This window comes from Mytilus californianus, unplaced genomic scaffold (assembly GCF_021869535.1).
Source record: "Mytilus californianus isolate M0D057914Y unplaced genomic scaffold, xbMytCali1.0.p SCAF_8, whole genome shotgun sequence".
Classification (NCBI taxonomy): Eukaryota; Metazoa; Mollusca; class Bivalvia; order Mytilida; family Mytilidae; genus Mytilus; species Mytilus californianus.
This window is the reverse complement of record NW_026262734.1, coordinates 52,227,601-52,242,910: the sequence shown is the minus strand read 5'-3', so window position 1 is coordinate 52,242,910 and position 15,310 is coordinate 52,227,601.

The following is a 15,310-nucleotide window of genomic DNA, read 5'->3' as shown; positions in this document are numbered from 1 at the left end:
TTTTAGCAAATATCATTTCAAACATTTGTGCATGTACTAATGACTAAAGTGTTAGAAATTGATTTTGGTAACATACACTTTAAAAATGTGATACAAGTTATTTCACACGACACGTGCTCTTACAAAAACCTCATTACACATGTATCATGTGCGTTCGACATCAATTAAAACAAAAAAGAAATGTTACGTACAATAAACTTTGGTAGCCTAAAGGAAAAACACAGCCAGATATACCACAAGACAGCTGATCATGAAACAACCGTTAAAACACTTACGCTTGACTCTGAAGACAAACGTAAAGTACAAACAATCTTCGAAAGCTTAAAAAAAGAAGATAACACAAATGGCAGCCAAATAATTTCAGTTCAACAAAGGGGGTTCCGACATTCTTTTCAGTTTTGAATGTTTGAGAATGTAATTAAACTATAAAAGTTTTAGTTAAATTTGTTTACATTCGAATATTGACCGCGAGCGACTAGGTCATGATGTAAAGGGAAATATGCAACACCAGTAAATAGTGAATTATCACATCAACAAAGATGTGAGTCAGCGACGAAATATAGCTTCCATTGGTACAAGAGTTTTATAGGATCCACATATATCTCCTTAAATGATTTGTGAATCGGTAGTAAAAACTGAATTATGATTAATAAATATGTTTGATTGTTCTAATCCATATTGTCACAATACACTATCCTTTTTGTAATACATTTATTTTGACATTTTTTTTTCTTTATGTCTATGCGTTAAAAGTCGTATATTCCTCTCATTCGATGTTTTAGGTTGTATTTGTTTACAAATTATATTAGCTCCTAAAATAAAAAGTGAACACATAGTTAAATAACATATATTCCAAAGGTTAAGTTTTGCATTTTATATTTATATATTATACTATCCAAAGATTTGCATTTTACGTCAATAAGACAGCAATCCGAAAACGAAAATATTTAAGAAAGACATTTAGAGGGTAACACACTATCTTCAACAATTATATAAAGACAACTGTTTTCCAAAACAATTGTTTGTTTACCTGATGAATAGGTATTTTCAATATTTTGTAAATATTGGTATGTACATGTATAGTCAAAATGTATTTACCTTGTTATGGGGTCACTGAAAATGTTAACAGTAAATCGCCAGGGTTTGCGGGATAGCGCAAAAAGAAAAGATGTGTTTAATTAACTTAAAACAAACAATTATAATATTTACTGCTTTCAAGATACGCATTTTACCACTGAAATTGAGATTACTGTCAGATCAATGTGGGGTTCTGGATGTTTTTTTCTCTTCGTTTATCTCTAACTTACGAGGTGTATCAATTTTGTTAAATAATAATTTTGAATTTAAAGTGCTAAAAGAGAAAAAAAGATATGAATGGCAATTACTTAGCATTAGATGTTATAATTGATAAACAGAAACTTACACTTTTGTCACTATATGGCCCTAATATAGTTAGTCCTGGTTTTGATGATCAGATCATGAATGTTATTGAAGATTTTGGAAATGAAAGTTACATACTTTGTGGAGACTTCAGTTAAGTATTAGATCCACATATTGATTACTGTAGTTATTTACATATTAATAATCCCAATGCCAGAGATAAAAATTTTGAAATTATAGACAACTAGTCTCTTTTGGACCCTTTCAGAGAACTGTTTCCTGATTTACACAGATACACTTGGAGAAAACAAATCCCCATTCAAACAAGCACGTCTTGATTTTTTTCTTATTCCAGACTGCATGTTGACAAATTTAAAAAATTGTAAAATTGAACCTTGTTATCGTTCCGATCATTCTATGGTAGTTTTAGAATTGAATTTAATCCTTTTGTTCGAGGAAAAGGTCTATGGAAATTCAACAATTCATGAATGTTATTGAAGATTTTATGATATTGAATACATAAATATTGTTAAAGATAAGATTTCAAATGTTAAAAAACAATATTGTGCATTGGTTTATAATTTTGAAAATATACACGAGATTTGTAATGATGTTCTTCATTTTACTATAAATAGTCAATTGTTTCTTGAAACTTTGTTGTTTGAAATTAGAGGTAAACTTATCTCTTATTGAAGCTATAAGAAAAAAAGGGGATCAAAAGAAAAAGATTTATTATGCGATATTGAAATATTAAAAGCTGCATTAAACGAAAACTTTACACAGCTTAGAAACTAAAAAAAACAAGGATTCGAAGGTATAAGGAAGGAAAAAATAAGGGGTAAGATTATACGCTCTAGAGTACAGAGGATTGAAGAAGGCAAAAAACCTACAAAGTATTTTTTGTGGTCTTGAATCAAAAAGTTTTACAAGCAAATAATTCCAAAAGCGGAAAGAATGATGGGAAAATTGTTAAAAATCAATTTTGATATTTTAAAGGAGGCAGACGACTTTTATGAAAATTTATACAAAAAGAGATAAAAATGGCAATGGGTGTAAAGTGAGTGATTTAGAGAGAGATTTGAAAATTTAAATTTTAATAAATTATCAGTGGATGAACAGTTGAATTTAGAAGGGGAGATAACTATAAATGAAGCCAGCATTACTTTACAGAAAATGAATAATAATAAATCACTAGGGTCAGATGGTTTTTCAACAGAATTTTTTAGTTTTTCTGGAATGATTTTAAATCTTTTGATCTAAAATCACTAAATTATTGGTCAAATTTAGGACACTTATCAGTAACTCAAAGGCAGGGAATCATTACATGCTTACCCAAAGGCAATAAACCACGACGTTTACTTAAAAACTGAATACCTATCTCCTTACTGAATACTGTATACAAGGGGTTATTGCTAGTAGATTTTAAAATTTTTTAGACAAATTGATTGATTTAGATCAGACCAGTTTCATCAGTGGACGTTTTATTGGGGGATGACATTAGATTGATTTAAGATCTTTTACAGTATACAGAAGAACATAACATTCCAGGTTTTTTGCTTTTAATTGATTTTCAAAAAGCATTTGATTCTTTTTCTTGGGACTTTCTGTTATCAGTATTACAATTTTTCAATTATGGTGAATCTATTATTAACTGGGTTAAAGTATTTTATAATAAAATTTCATTCAGGGTGGAAATCATTCAGACTTGTTTTAAATAGGACGTGGCTGTAAACACGGGGACCCCTTATCACCCTACATTTTCATACTTTGTGCAGAAATTTTGGCAATCCGGATACGGGGGAATAGATATATTACTGGTATAACTGTAACTAGGATAGACATAAGTTATCACAGTTTGCAGATGATACTTCACTTATTTTAGATGAAAGTGAACAGTCCTTAAAGAAACTTTAACTGAATTAGATTGGTATGCAAAACTTTCAGGGCTAAATATTAATTTTTCAAAAACACAGTCAGGTAGTTTTTATTGGGAGTAAAAAATACTGTAGTGATATTCTTTGTTCGAATAGAAATTTATCCTGGGGTACAACAACTTTTAAGTTATTGGGTATTACTTTTGATGTTGATCTTGATACAATTATTAACATTAATTATAATGAGAAAGTTTTGCAGATAAAAAATCTAACTAAGATATGGTCAAAAAGAAATCTTACAGTAATAGGTAAAATTACAGTTGTGAAAACTCTGATTTTACTTGTCCTTAATCACCTTATAATTACATTGCCAAATCCAAATCAAGAACTTGTTAAAAAGATTAACGCGCTTATTTTTAAGTTTATTTGGAATTCACCTGTGCATAGAGTTAATAAAGAGCTGTTACAGAAGGACTACAATGAAGTTGGGTTGCAAATGATCAACCTTAGCTCCTTCATAACAGCCCTCTTATCTACATGGGTTAGAAAAACCTTTTCAATCTGACTATTAATGGAAAAATATTTTATTTTCCGTAATAAATCAAGAAAAATTATTTAAATTTGGTAAAGGTTATCTGTCATACATCAAATTGATATAAAAAATAAAGTTTGGCATGATGTACTCCTATTATTTTTAAAGAAGAAAACTGTACGTGGGAATATTTTTAATCAAGCCCACTGTGGATGAACAAATGTATAAAAATAGAGGATAAACCTGTATTTTATAAAAAAAAAAACTGGTTCAACAAAGGTATATTTTTTATCAATGACATTGTATCAGATGCTGGAAAAATTCTCAGTTTGGAACAGTTAGAAACAAAATTCAAAATTGACAGAGATGTTATGAAATATAACAGCATAATATTGCTGTAAAGCATGCAGTAAAGTGCTATGTTCTTTATAATTATAAACTAGCCACTACATTTATTTCTTCATTTGCAAAGATATTTTTGAAAAGTTCAAAGAAAACTAAAGACATGTATCTACTATTAACAAGAAATAATATAGTTTCAACAGGTCAGAAAAAAAGGAATCAAATTTAAGGTTCAGATGATGAATGAATGGAAACACAAATTTTTTAATTACCTTTCATAGTCACAACAAATACAAACCTGCAGTGGTTACAATATAGAATAAATCAGCATATTTTAGGTACAAAAAAAATTTGAATAAATTTATGTTTTTGACAATCCAAACTGTACTTTTTGCCAAGAAGAAGCAGAAAAAATTGAACATATATTTTGGAATTCTGAGATTGTACAAACATTCATTGATGAAATTGACTATCAGTTTTTGTCAAATGGTATGTGTTCTATTTACTATCAAAAGTTTTCTGTTTGTGGATATTATAAAATCATTTAGGGGAGATGCTGTTAGTTTGATTTATCTGCAAATAAAAAAATATAATTTTAACTGCAAATATTTAAAAAAAAGCTTTAACATTGCAGGCAGTGCAAAATAGAATGAAGTCTCAATACAGCATTGAAAAAAATAATTGCTATTAAAAATAACAGAAAATATTTTTAACAAGAGTTGGAATGTTTTTGCCATACTTTTCAGTGATTGATCAATAGTTTTTAGAATGTATATGTGAACATGATATGGTAGAAATAAAAGTGTCATACGATATATTGGTTCTTTTATGAGAAAATACTATAAAAATTCATCTGTGCAAATACAAACTAAAACAAACAAAACAAACTTTTCGACCAAAAAATAAATAATTCTTGTTGATGCAATATTGTATGTATATTACTAACAAATACTAACAGCTGTATAAATATGTTATTTACTAATGTTAACGAGGCCGGGATAAGGTACCGGTACTTGATGTTTTTCAACTAACAAATGTACAGATTTCAATAAAATATGAAAAATAAAAAAGAACAAATATGTCAAGTTCAATATAGTACCGAGTCTCTGTATATACAATGCAAATTAGCCAGATTAATGGATATATATAAATGAGTCGTCCTTAAGAAATGCTCGACCCAGGTTAGGGGAGGGTTGGGCGCTCCCCCATCTGTATGTGCCAGTCCTAAGTCAGGAGCCTGTAATTCAGTGATTGGCGTTTGTTGCTGTTTATCATATTTGTGTTTGGTTCATTCTTTTGTACATAAATCATGTCGCTAGTTTTCTCGTTTGAATTGTTTTTACATTTATCATTTCGGTGCCTTTTGTAGCTGACTATATGGTATGGGTTTTGCTTATAGTTGTTTACTTCTATGTCATTTGGTCTCTGGTGGAGAGTTGTCTGATTTGGAATAATACCACATCTTCTTATTGTTATATCAACCATAGATGAGACTGTCGCTTTATACATGTTAATCAAAATGAACTTCCCCCAAATGTCAGTTTGCAGTACATTACACTCACATATAGCAGTTGATCAAACATCAGAAATAATTAAAGTTTAACTTCTCTAAAAAATGAAAATTTAGATGATAAGACTGGTTTTAGAATGATCAGAGAGACATTCCCCTCCCATTATTTCCCATTAAAAATGAATATATAAATGATAAAAAATGAATAAAATGTAATAAAAAGAATAAGAACATGTAAACAGCTCGCCAGGCTTTGAAGCTTAATGTAGGTTTTTGCAATCATGACTTGACTTCCATCTTCTGGTGTGTATTATCCGGGATCTGTCTTAGAAGTTATGGAAAAATTTCTCCTGTAATCGCTTGACCAATTAGAATTTAAGATGGCCTTCATCAATCGCAATTGAACTTATTTCTATGAAATATATCTTCTTCCTCATCGCTACTAATACAATAAGTGGCAAGAAAATAATAAAAAACGACGAACCAGTTGCTGACCCACTTTAATAAAACAAAATACAGATAGAAGATATTATTTTAAATTTGTTGTAGATAGAGACACCCTAATTTAAACATGGCTTTCATCCGCTGTAAAATTATTAAGTTGTTATCAAATTGTCAAAACAGGACTGCCATAATGATTTTTCTAAAATATGATACTGTGTGTGGCTGTAATAATTTGATGTTCACTGTTCAAAAAGTATATGTCCTATGATAAGGGAATTGCCCTCTAATTCAACGCATATGTCTGAAACATGAAGCTGACACTCCAAATAAAAAAGATCCGATGGAAAGAATGATAAGTATGTGATTAATATTCAATTAACAGATACGATATCTGACAAATATACAGATTAACAAGGTGTCTGAAATTAAAAGCTGTCTAGTAACAAGAAACGTAGCATGACTGTGTGATATCGATTCAATTTTCACAACATGTGTTCACTGAAAACGGGCACCATTCCTTAAAAAAAACAACAGGAAGCAAAATGAAGAGGAAGCCCGTCTCGTCAATAGAACATACGATGCCGATGCAAAGGAAGCAAAGGAACATGCAACATCCGGGAACTAAAAGTTAACCCCTCACCCGTAAACAAAAAGTTATTCAATCTCTACATGTAAGTCTACCTCCTCATTGGTCAAAGTGCAAATTTGCAAATTTTCTTTCGTTTTATATAATGTATTATCAAGTTGATAATCACAGGGAAACATATTCTGCAAATTCCTTTGACGGACTTGAATTTATATATATATATATATGGGATGTTCCCCTTTATTATTGGCACCAATTGCTTTTATGTGTGCTCTCAACCGATCTTAAACATAGATTATTGAAAAAGTCTTGCAAAACATATTGAACAAAATGAACAAATTGATGTAAAACTGATTAAAACATACAATTCATCTTTAGGATTTTTGATTTTTGGCTTTATTTGACATAAATTATGTCCTCCTCAATTAGTAAACATAGAAAGGTTTACATAATTCAATAAAAAAAAGGTCGTATAAAAAACCTGTTGCCATGGTTAATTAAATGTGGCATTTTGTTTTTTTGTTTTTCTGTGAGCGGTAAGGTTTATTTGTCTCATCACATAGCTGTCATGATGATTTTTTTTTCAAACATATTACAATGTTTGTTTCTGTTAGAATTTAATGTCCACAGTTCAACGTAATACGTATCATAAATTGAGGGTTTCGTATTCTAATCCAAGGCACATGTCTTGTAGCTATCACTCCGAATGAAAATAATCCAAAGGTAAGGGAAGCATGTGATTTATTTTCAATTAGCAGATATGATTTCTAACAAACATACAAATTAACAAATTGTCTAACATTTAAATTTATAGTAACAAGAACCGTGTCATAAATGTGCTTTTATTTTTATACGGGCACGTTTGATACTTAAAGTGTGGGATTCAAAGAACATAAGACAGTAGGGAACCTAAAACAAAAAACAAACCTAAAGCAAGAACAACCTCTTATGTCCGTGAAACCTCAGATGACAAATGAATAGGAAGTACATTTACTCTAAGCCTTTGTTTTCAGTGTGTGAAATTGTTGAACATATTTGATATTACCAATATATTACAACAGCTACTTTATTTAATTAAAAACAAAAAAATATATATGAATTAATTAATGTAATTAATTGATAGAACAATAAAATGGAAAATGGAAACGTGGAATGTGTCAAAGAGACAACAACCCGACCAAACAGCAGAAAACAGCCCACTGCCACTAATGGATCTTCAATACAGAGAGAAAATCTCGCACCATTAGGCGGGCTTCAGCTGGCCCCTAAACAATATGTATACTAGTTCAGCGAAAATGGACGTCACACTAAACTCTGAAACATATCAATGAACCAATATTAAAAAAAAAATTACAAGACTAAAAAAAGCCAGAGGTTCCTGACTTGGCAAGGCGAAAAAATGCAGCGGTGTTTAACATGTTTTGGGAGATCTCAATTCTCCCCCTATACCTCTAGCCAATGTTAAAAAAACAAACACACAGCAATACGCACAGTAAGACTAAGTTTAAAAGAAGTCCGAGTCCGACTTAAAACATGTTATCCTTCCAAGCATGCTTATATTTATAGTCAGTTAAACAATATATCAAAGCAAAATCATGAATTGTTTAGATTACATACTCACAATCGATACATTTGTAAAAAAGGGAAGAATAAATGGACTATAATACCTCTTCACAACTGATGGAATTATAAATGAAACATGCAAGAATCACCGCAAGACAAAGTAACGCGTAACGATGAAAGCGACAAACACATTTGATAGTTAGCCTGATTAGGTAAAGATTTCAAAATACGAGTTCGATTGGAAAGTCAAATTCTAACTTATTTAATTTGTTGCATCGGAAGTTTAATTAATGTAATTCATTACATTTTTCAGTTTTGTGAATTTGAAGTGTTTTTTTGCAAAGCAACACCGGGTTCATCTATCTAATATAAGAATTGCTATCTTTACAAAAAAAGAAAGTACTTTTATTTAGTTTCCTAGTCATGATACCACATTTTGAAATGTTAGATGAACAAGATCAGGCTATCCGTTTTAAGAATCAACGAACAATTATTTCTAAAATTACTGCTGCATACATTTGTTATTGACAATATCTTCAAATGAATAATCTAAGTTCAAATCCTTTATACACTACGAAATTTGATTCATTGATAACTTTTTAAACGTCCTTTGTTTAAAACGACTCGTATCAAAAATAACCAACAGCTTTGAATAAATATTACATTCATTGCAGAGGAGTAGACGCACATTAAAATTTAGTAACTGGCTGATATGAGAGCGTCCACCAAACACCAAATAAGAAATTTTAGAATGTACAGATTTTCTAGTTGATGCCATAATTATCTAAGAAAGTATAATAGAACGATTTTGTCAATCTTCCAAGTGGCCAAAGGGGCTAGTATGAGCTATTCTCATCAGCAACCCCCTCTCTTTCTGAAGCTACCGTGCAAATTCTAACCTAACTTGGCCACAACCAGTACTAGTATTAGGGTAAATATACATTTGTAATTGTGTCCGGTGATCCAACCTGCCAACTAAAATGACCGCCAACAGCTAAGGCTAAAAATATAACATAAGGAAAAAAATACAAAACTTGTATATTATCATGAAAGCCGTTTAAGATAAGACAACTTCTGAGAGGTACAGAAATTTACAGAATGCAAAGATCATCCAACTTGTCAACATGTTGACGACAAAATGTGAGATGAATCAAAATTGGTGTTATTAGACTTTAATGAATAGTTTTACCATGTTTTGGGTTTTTGTTATTATCTTCACAACATCGAGAGAAACAGTTAATACCATAAATGATCAGCAATACAAGATCTTCAAATGATATAACAATAAGGAGATGTGGTATGATTGCAACTAAGAAAAACTGATCAAGTAAACCAGATTTGCAAATACGTCAAAGAGAGGCGGAAAATACAAAAGGATATTCAAACTCATAAGTCGATGAAAAACTGACAAAGCCATGGCTAGAGAACGAAAAATTATCACAAGATAAATAACAGTATGAAAAACAGAAAATAGTCAGATAAAGACTACAAGACTAAACAACACGAACCTCACCAAAAACAGGGGTTGAACATAACCGAAATTAAAAGTCGAATCATTTAAGAAGTTGTGCTCCTGAATCACAGATTTGTTTTCCATTTTGCTTTCTATTTTGAAATCTGTAATATACAAACAGAAACTTGGTGCAGCAAAAATAAACAGCATTTTGGCCTACACATTTCCCATTTTGAACCCCGCAGTGACAAAAATAGATATTTTCGGGAACGTTTTAGATTCATTCTTGGAAACATAAGACTCGGGGTTCGACTAACTAGATATTCAAAAAACAAAATGAATAAGATGCGTGTAGATTTTTTATCAAGTAATCGTAGCTATATACATGTATAAAAGGCAACTTTATTTAAATTCGTTAATTTGTACAAAAGAGGAGTAATGTATACTATGCAGATGCTAGACACAAATAAGGCTCTATTTGTGTACCTCAGGGGTTTTTCAAACACAACAAATTTACTTCTAAGATATCTTTTTGAATGATTGTATGGTCAACTCCAATTCAGCATTACATTGAATGTGCATTGTGGGTGACGTTCGTTAGTGCGGGATGTATAAAACCCTGTTTACTCTGCAGTCAAGATGATGTCTCATAAAGATCGAGCGCATCGCTTTTTGTACGTTAAATAAAAACACTGCAAAATCTATATGATCTTTTATTTGAATATTTATATATAGAATATACACACTTTAATTTGAAAATGATGATAATATATACAATGTATTGTTCAAACAGACAAATTAATCTAATGCATGCACATGAATATATGCAAACAAAACAGAAAAGAGAGTAAACGGAATATAATATACAATTATTGACTTTTGATGAGTTTAAACAATGATTTATCAACCCCAGAGATATGATATTCACCGAGGCCAACGAGGTCAAAATACTTCCACTAGAGCTTGTTAGAAAATGATATATTTATCTATATAATAGACAAAGTTATCAAAGTCTCTAAAAGATCAATCCTTTTCCTATGAGAAATAAAAATAATGAAATTCGCCATATGAATATTTGTCAGCATTGTTTTGGCATCTGTAGAAATGTTAATATGATATGGTATTTATTTTGGTTCAAACGAGGTTGAATTGGTGAATCAATGCACACGACAAAAGTAATTTTGTAGTTTTTGACATTCCATTGCTTTCTGCATAATGTACAGCCGTCTTCCCAAAGACATCAACTTCATCCACATTTGCTCCTCTATTAAGCAAATACAGAGCTAAAGAATACACGTCATCTTCTTTATTTGCGGGAAAAGTTTTACATATTAACATTAATATTGTTGTTTTGAGGTTGGTTTTAATATTAACATCCAACTGTTTCTCTAGTAGACGCTTCGTTGTCACGGAATCTGCTTTCACAATTGAATTGAAAATTTCCATCCAATCTTTTTGCAATTTTTTGTCACAGGAGAATCTTTCGTAGTTTTTAAACATCAACGCAATTCCAGCTGAAAGATCCATTTTTAAGCAACCACTGATGGAACTAACAACTTGAACAAAAACTGTTACTAATTATGTTTGCCTTCAACTATTAACTATATTTATAGTACACTGTATGTTCATTTTACCAATCAGATTGCAAGAATAATTTCAAACTGTTATTGTAAACGTGTAGATTTTAATACCTACCTACATATCGTAGTGTAAATGAAAACGATATCCTGTTAATGATTAGGTTAAATAGTCGTGTATCAAGTTATCTCGTCTGTGTTATATGATTGAGTTTCTCTAATGTTTTATGCATTTTAACCGGTTTTTATTAGTTTGAGCAACAGCACGTTGATTAAATTTCTCTGATGTAATTTTCCGCTATATTCATTTGGGACATTGCACTCACCATTTACAGTTTATTACAAGGTCACGTTTTTTTTTTTTTTTTCGCAATTCATTACATTGAATTCCTTAGATGTGTAGAGCTTTATTATTTTCTGCGAAACATGATTTATTATCTCTCAGTAACTGTGAGTACTCTAAGATCGTTACTTTATGTCTTAAGTCTTTTTGTTAGTTATGTTTTTGTGTTTTGTGGTATTCTGAAGAATAAAGCATATTTCAACCGATTGTATAGTTTTTTTTAGTATTTAGTATATTTATGTTGAGCTGTTATACTACTGTCCAAGGAAAGGGGAAGGTTGAGCGCTTGCTATCATGTTTAACTCGACTACAATGAATGTCTTTATGTGCCTGTCACAAGCTAGGAGCCTGTAATGCAGTAGTTGTAGTTGGTCGCTGTCTGTTATATTAGTATTTTGTTTATTGTTTTGTTTTGACATAAATCAGGCCGTTAATATTTTTGGTATGAAATGTTTTACATTTTGTCATTTCGGGGTCTTTAATGGCTAACTATACGGTATGGATTTTGTTCATTGCTGTCAATCAATGACATGGACATGATCAAGTTTCTTACATCAACGTTATTTTATCTCTGATGGATATATGTCTCATTAGCAACAATAAGACATTTGTTTTATACAGAAACTTCAAGGAAATGAATAGTGCGTTTGGCTGATCTTCATCTCATGGTCACAATCAGGTTTTCAAGATGGGTCAAAATTTAGTACTACACAGCTGTAAGTTCAAGATTATGTTAAGAATAAATACGCAATAATATAATGATTTGAAATGTACCAAGTCAGGAATAAGACAGTTGTTTTTCCATTCGTTTCGTTGGTTGATATATAATCTAACATTTGATTTTTTCAGTTTTTATTGACTTCTTCCTTTTTCATTGATTTTTGGGTTAATTTGAAGGTCGGTATTTTTTTTATTACTATTGTTATACTTTAGTTGGATTTTGTTAGTTTAGTTGTCTTTTTGTTTTATTGTTTTTTTCTGTTATATGTTACTTATTTTTTTTTTTTTTTTAATCAAGTTTTAGTATTGATCGTTTTACAATGTTTAATCGAAATTTATACAAATACAGTAGTCACGGTAAAACCTAGCACGTTATGAGTTCGAAATTGTAACATTTTTAAATTGACGGTAATATCAGCTAATGCCTTTATACTTTGTCGCCAACACAACACTGATATCAATTCCAAATTTGAGGTACCCCGATAATATATCTCGCATGAAGTAGACACTGCATGCTAATCCAAAACACCTGTCAATTTGGTGTATTTATAAATGCCACATACATGATATTGATACAAGCCATAAGGGAGAAACATGTGATTAGTTTCTATTACAAACACATGTACATCATTATGCATGTACCAATGATAGAATTGCTAGAAATTGATTTTGATAACAGAATCTTTGTACATGTGATTGAACTAATTCAAATGACACGTGCTTTTGAAAAAAAAAGGATAGCATGTACGTTGGACACCAAAATAACACAAATAAAAATAAACGGATCGTGAAATGAAAGTTTGGAAGCCTTAACAAAGCAAACGTATCCAACAATCACACCCCATCAATTCTATTGGTCCTGAAACAACCATTATATCACTAAAGTTGAACACTAAACACATACTGATCGTGTAGTACCATACATCTTCGGAAGTCTAAAATAAAAAGATAAAAATAAATGCAGCCAACTATTTTCGGATCAACATAAGGAGTTGGCAACTTTCCTATTAGTTTCGGATGGTAAATACTGTATCATTCAATGTGAAGGGTGTAAACATTTCAACATTGCCTGCATGAAAGTATGTTCACGGCATGTTTTGATAAGAAAACAGCTGTCGAAGCCGACTCGAATCAGACAAGAATCTGTCTCTGGTGGAGAGTTGTTTCATTGGCAATCATACCATACCTTCTTATTATATGTAACACAAACTAGTTATAGTATATCTTAGATCAACTTTCACCTAACATTTTCATAACTGTTTGCCTCACATATTCTTTTAGTTTTAGATTGACCCTTTGGTATCTTTTCTTCTCGTTTGTTTCAATTGTTTGTAAGAAATCTTGAAACATGAGCTGATAATGGGCTCACAAGCAGATAACATACATATCTTCATCTTAGTCGTATTCTTTTTGGGATTGTTTATGGCATAAACGGGTATTAATACAACATGTCCAAGTAGCAAAAAAAAAAAAAAAAAACAACTTTTGGGATTTTATAAATGTTTAATAAAGATAAATGAACGTTAACTGTAGCGCCAGGGACAGATGTATCAAAATATATTTGTCAAAAAACATAACTGCACTGGAACATCACTTCATGAAAACAATACCGTTATATTAGTCATAGTTAAAATTGTCTACTGCAATGTCTGTCCTATCTCAATCGGCGTTGATTGTGTAGTGTTTTTGTAGTGTTTTTGTTTTGGTTTTTTTCTGCATTCGTTCTGTTCATGGTACATGCATGTACCCTTTTTGCCTTTTGATTAGGATGTCTTATAGATTTTATGATATCTTTGTCTGTTCTCTGTTATAGATTGAATATTTTAAGAGTTCATGAACCATTTGCTGCAGATATCTGCAAGAACATCTTAATGTTAGATATCACAAGGTTGCTATGTTTTATGTTCCCAAATTTCAAAATTGAAAATATTTCAGGTTTTGAGTGATTTCCTCAAGAAATTGGCATATATATACAAATGATTTCAATTGGTGATCTAGCTGGAAATGTTTAAGTAGGTATGGCGTTGTGTTGTTTCTCTGTGAAAACACGTTGGATATAGCATTAACTGTGTAAATAATATTCGAGGGTTCGATGTAAATCCGAATTCTTTTTCACAATATGCTAATCCAAATATTAGACAAATAGAGTTGAATTGTATATTTATACAAACTCCAATACATATCGTGTAGGCAGTGTCGATAACATTTTCTCATGTTAAGTTTTGACGATCAATTTGAATGTCTAATTTGCAAGGGATATCTGTGTAAAATTGAGTGTCAGTCCTAGTTTATTGGTACACATGTCACGTTTGTACTCTATAATTATCAATGTAAGAAAGATCGGTATAAAAATGAGTGATAAAAGAAAAAAGAAAAATTGATAAAATGATGGGCGTGTTTCCGGTATTTCATATGAAAACTCCTTCGGCAAAAATACAGCAGGCAAACAAAGCAAAATTTAAAATATTTTATTAAGTTTTACGTGATTCCCTCACGAAATTAGCAGCATATAACAACTTATTTCATTTTGTGATCAAGCTGGAGAATTTTGGTTAGGTACAGTGTAGTTTTGTTTCTATATGAAAACACGTTGGGAGTGCAAATAACTTATGTCTACACCCAAATAATTTAAACAAATTAGAAATTTTACTGTGTAAAATATATTCGAGGGTTCGATGTAAATCCGGATACGTTTCACAATTTGCTAATCCAAAGATTAGACGAATAGAGTTGAGTGACATATTCATTAACACACTCAAATAAAAATCGTGTAAACAGTGTCAATGATCTTTTCATGTTATAAGTTTAAAATTGATGATCAACTTAACTATTTAATTTACAAGTGATATTTGATATAAGGTGTGAGTGTCATTCCTTTTTTTTTTTTTTTTTTTTTGGTATGCATGTCACGTTTGTACTCTTCAAATATCAATGTAAGAAAGATAGGTATTTGATAGTTAATTGCAGTAGATAACAAAGAAAATAG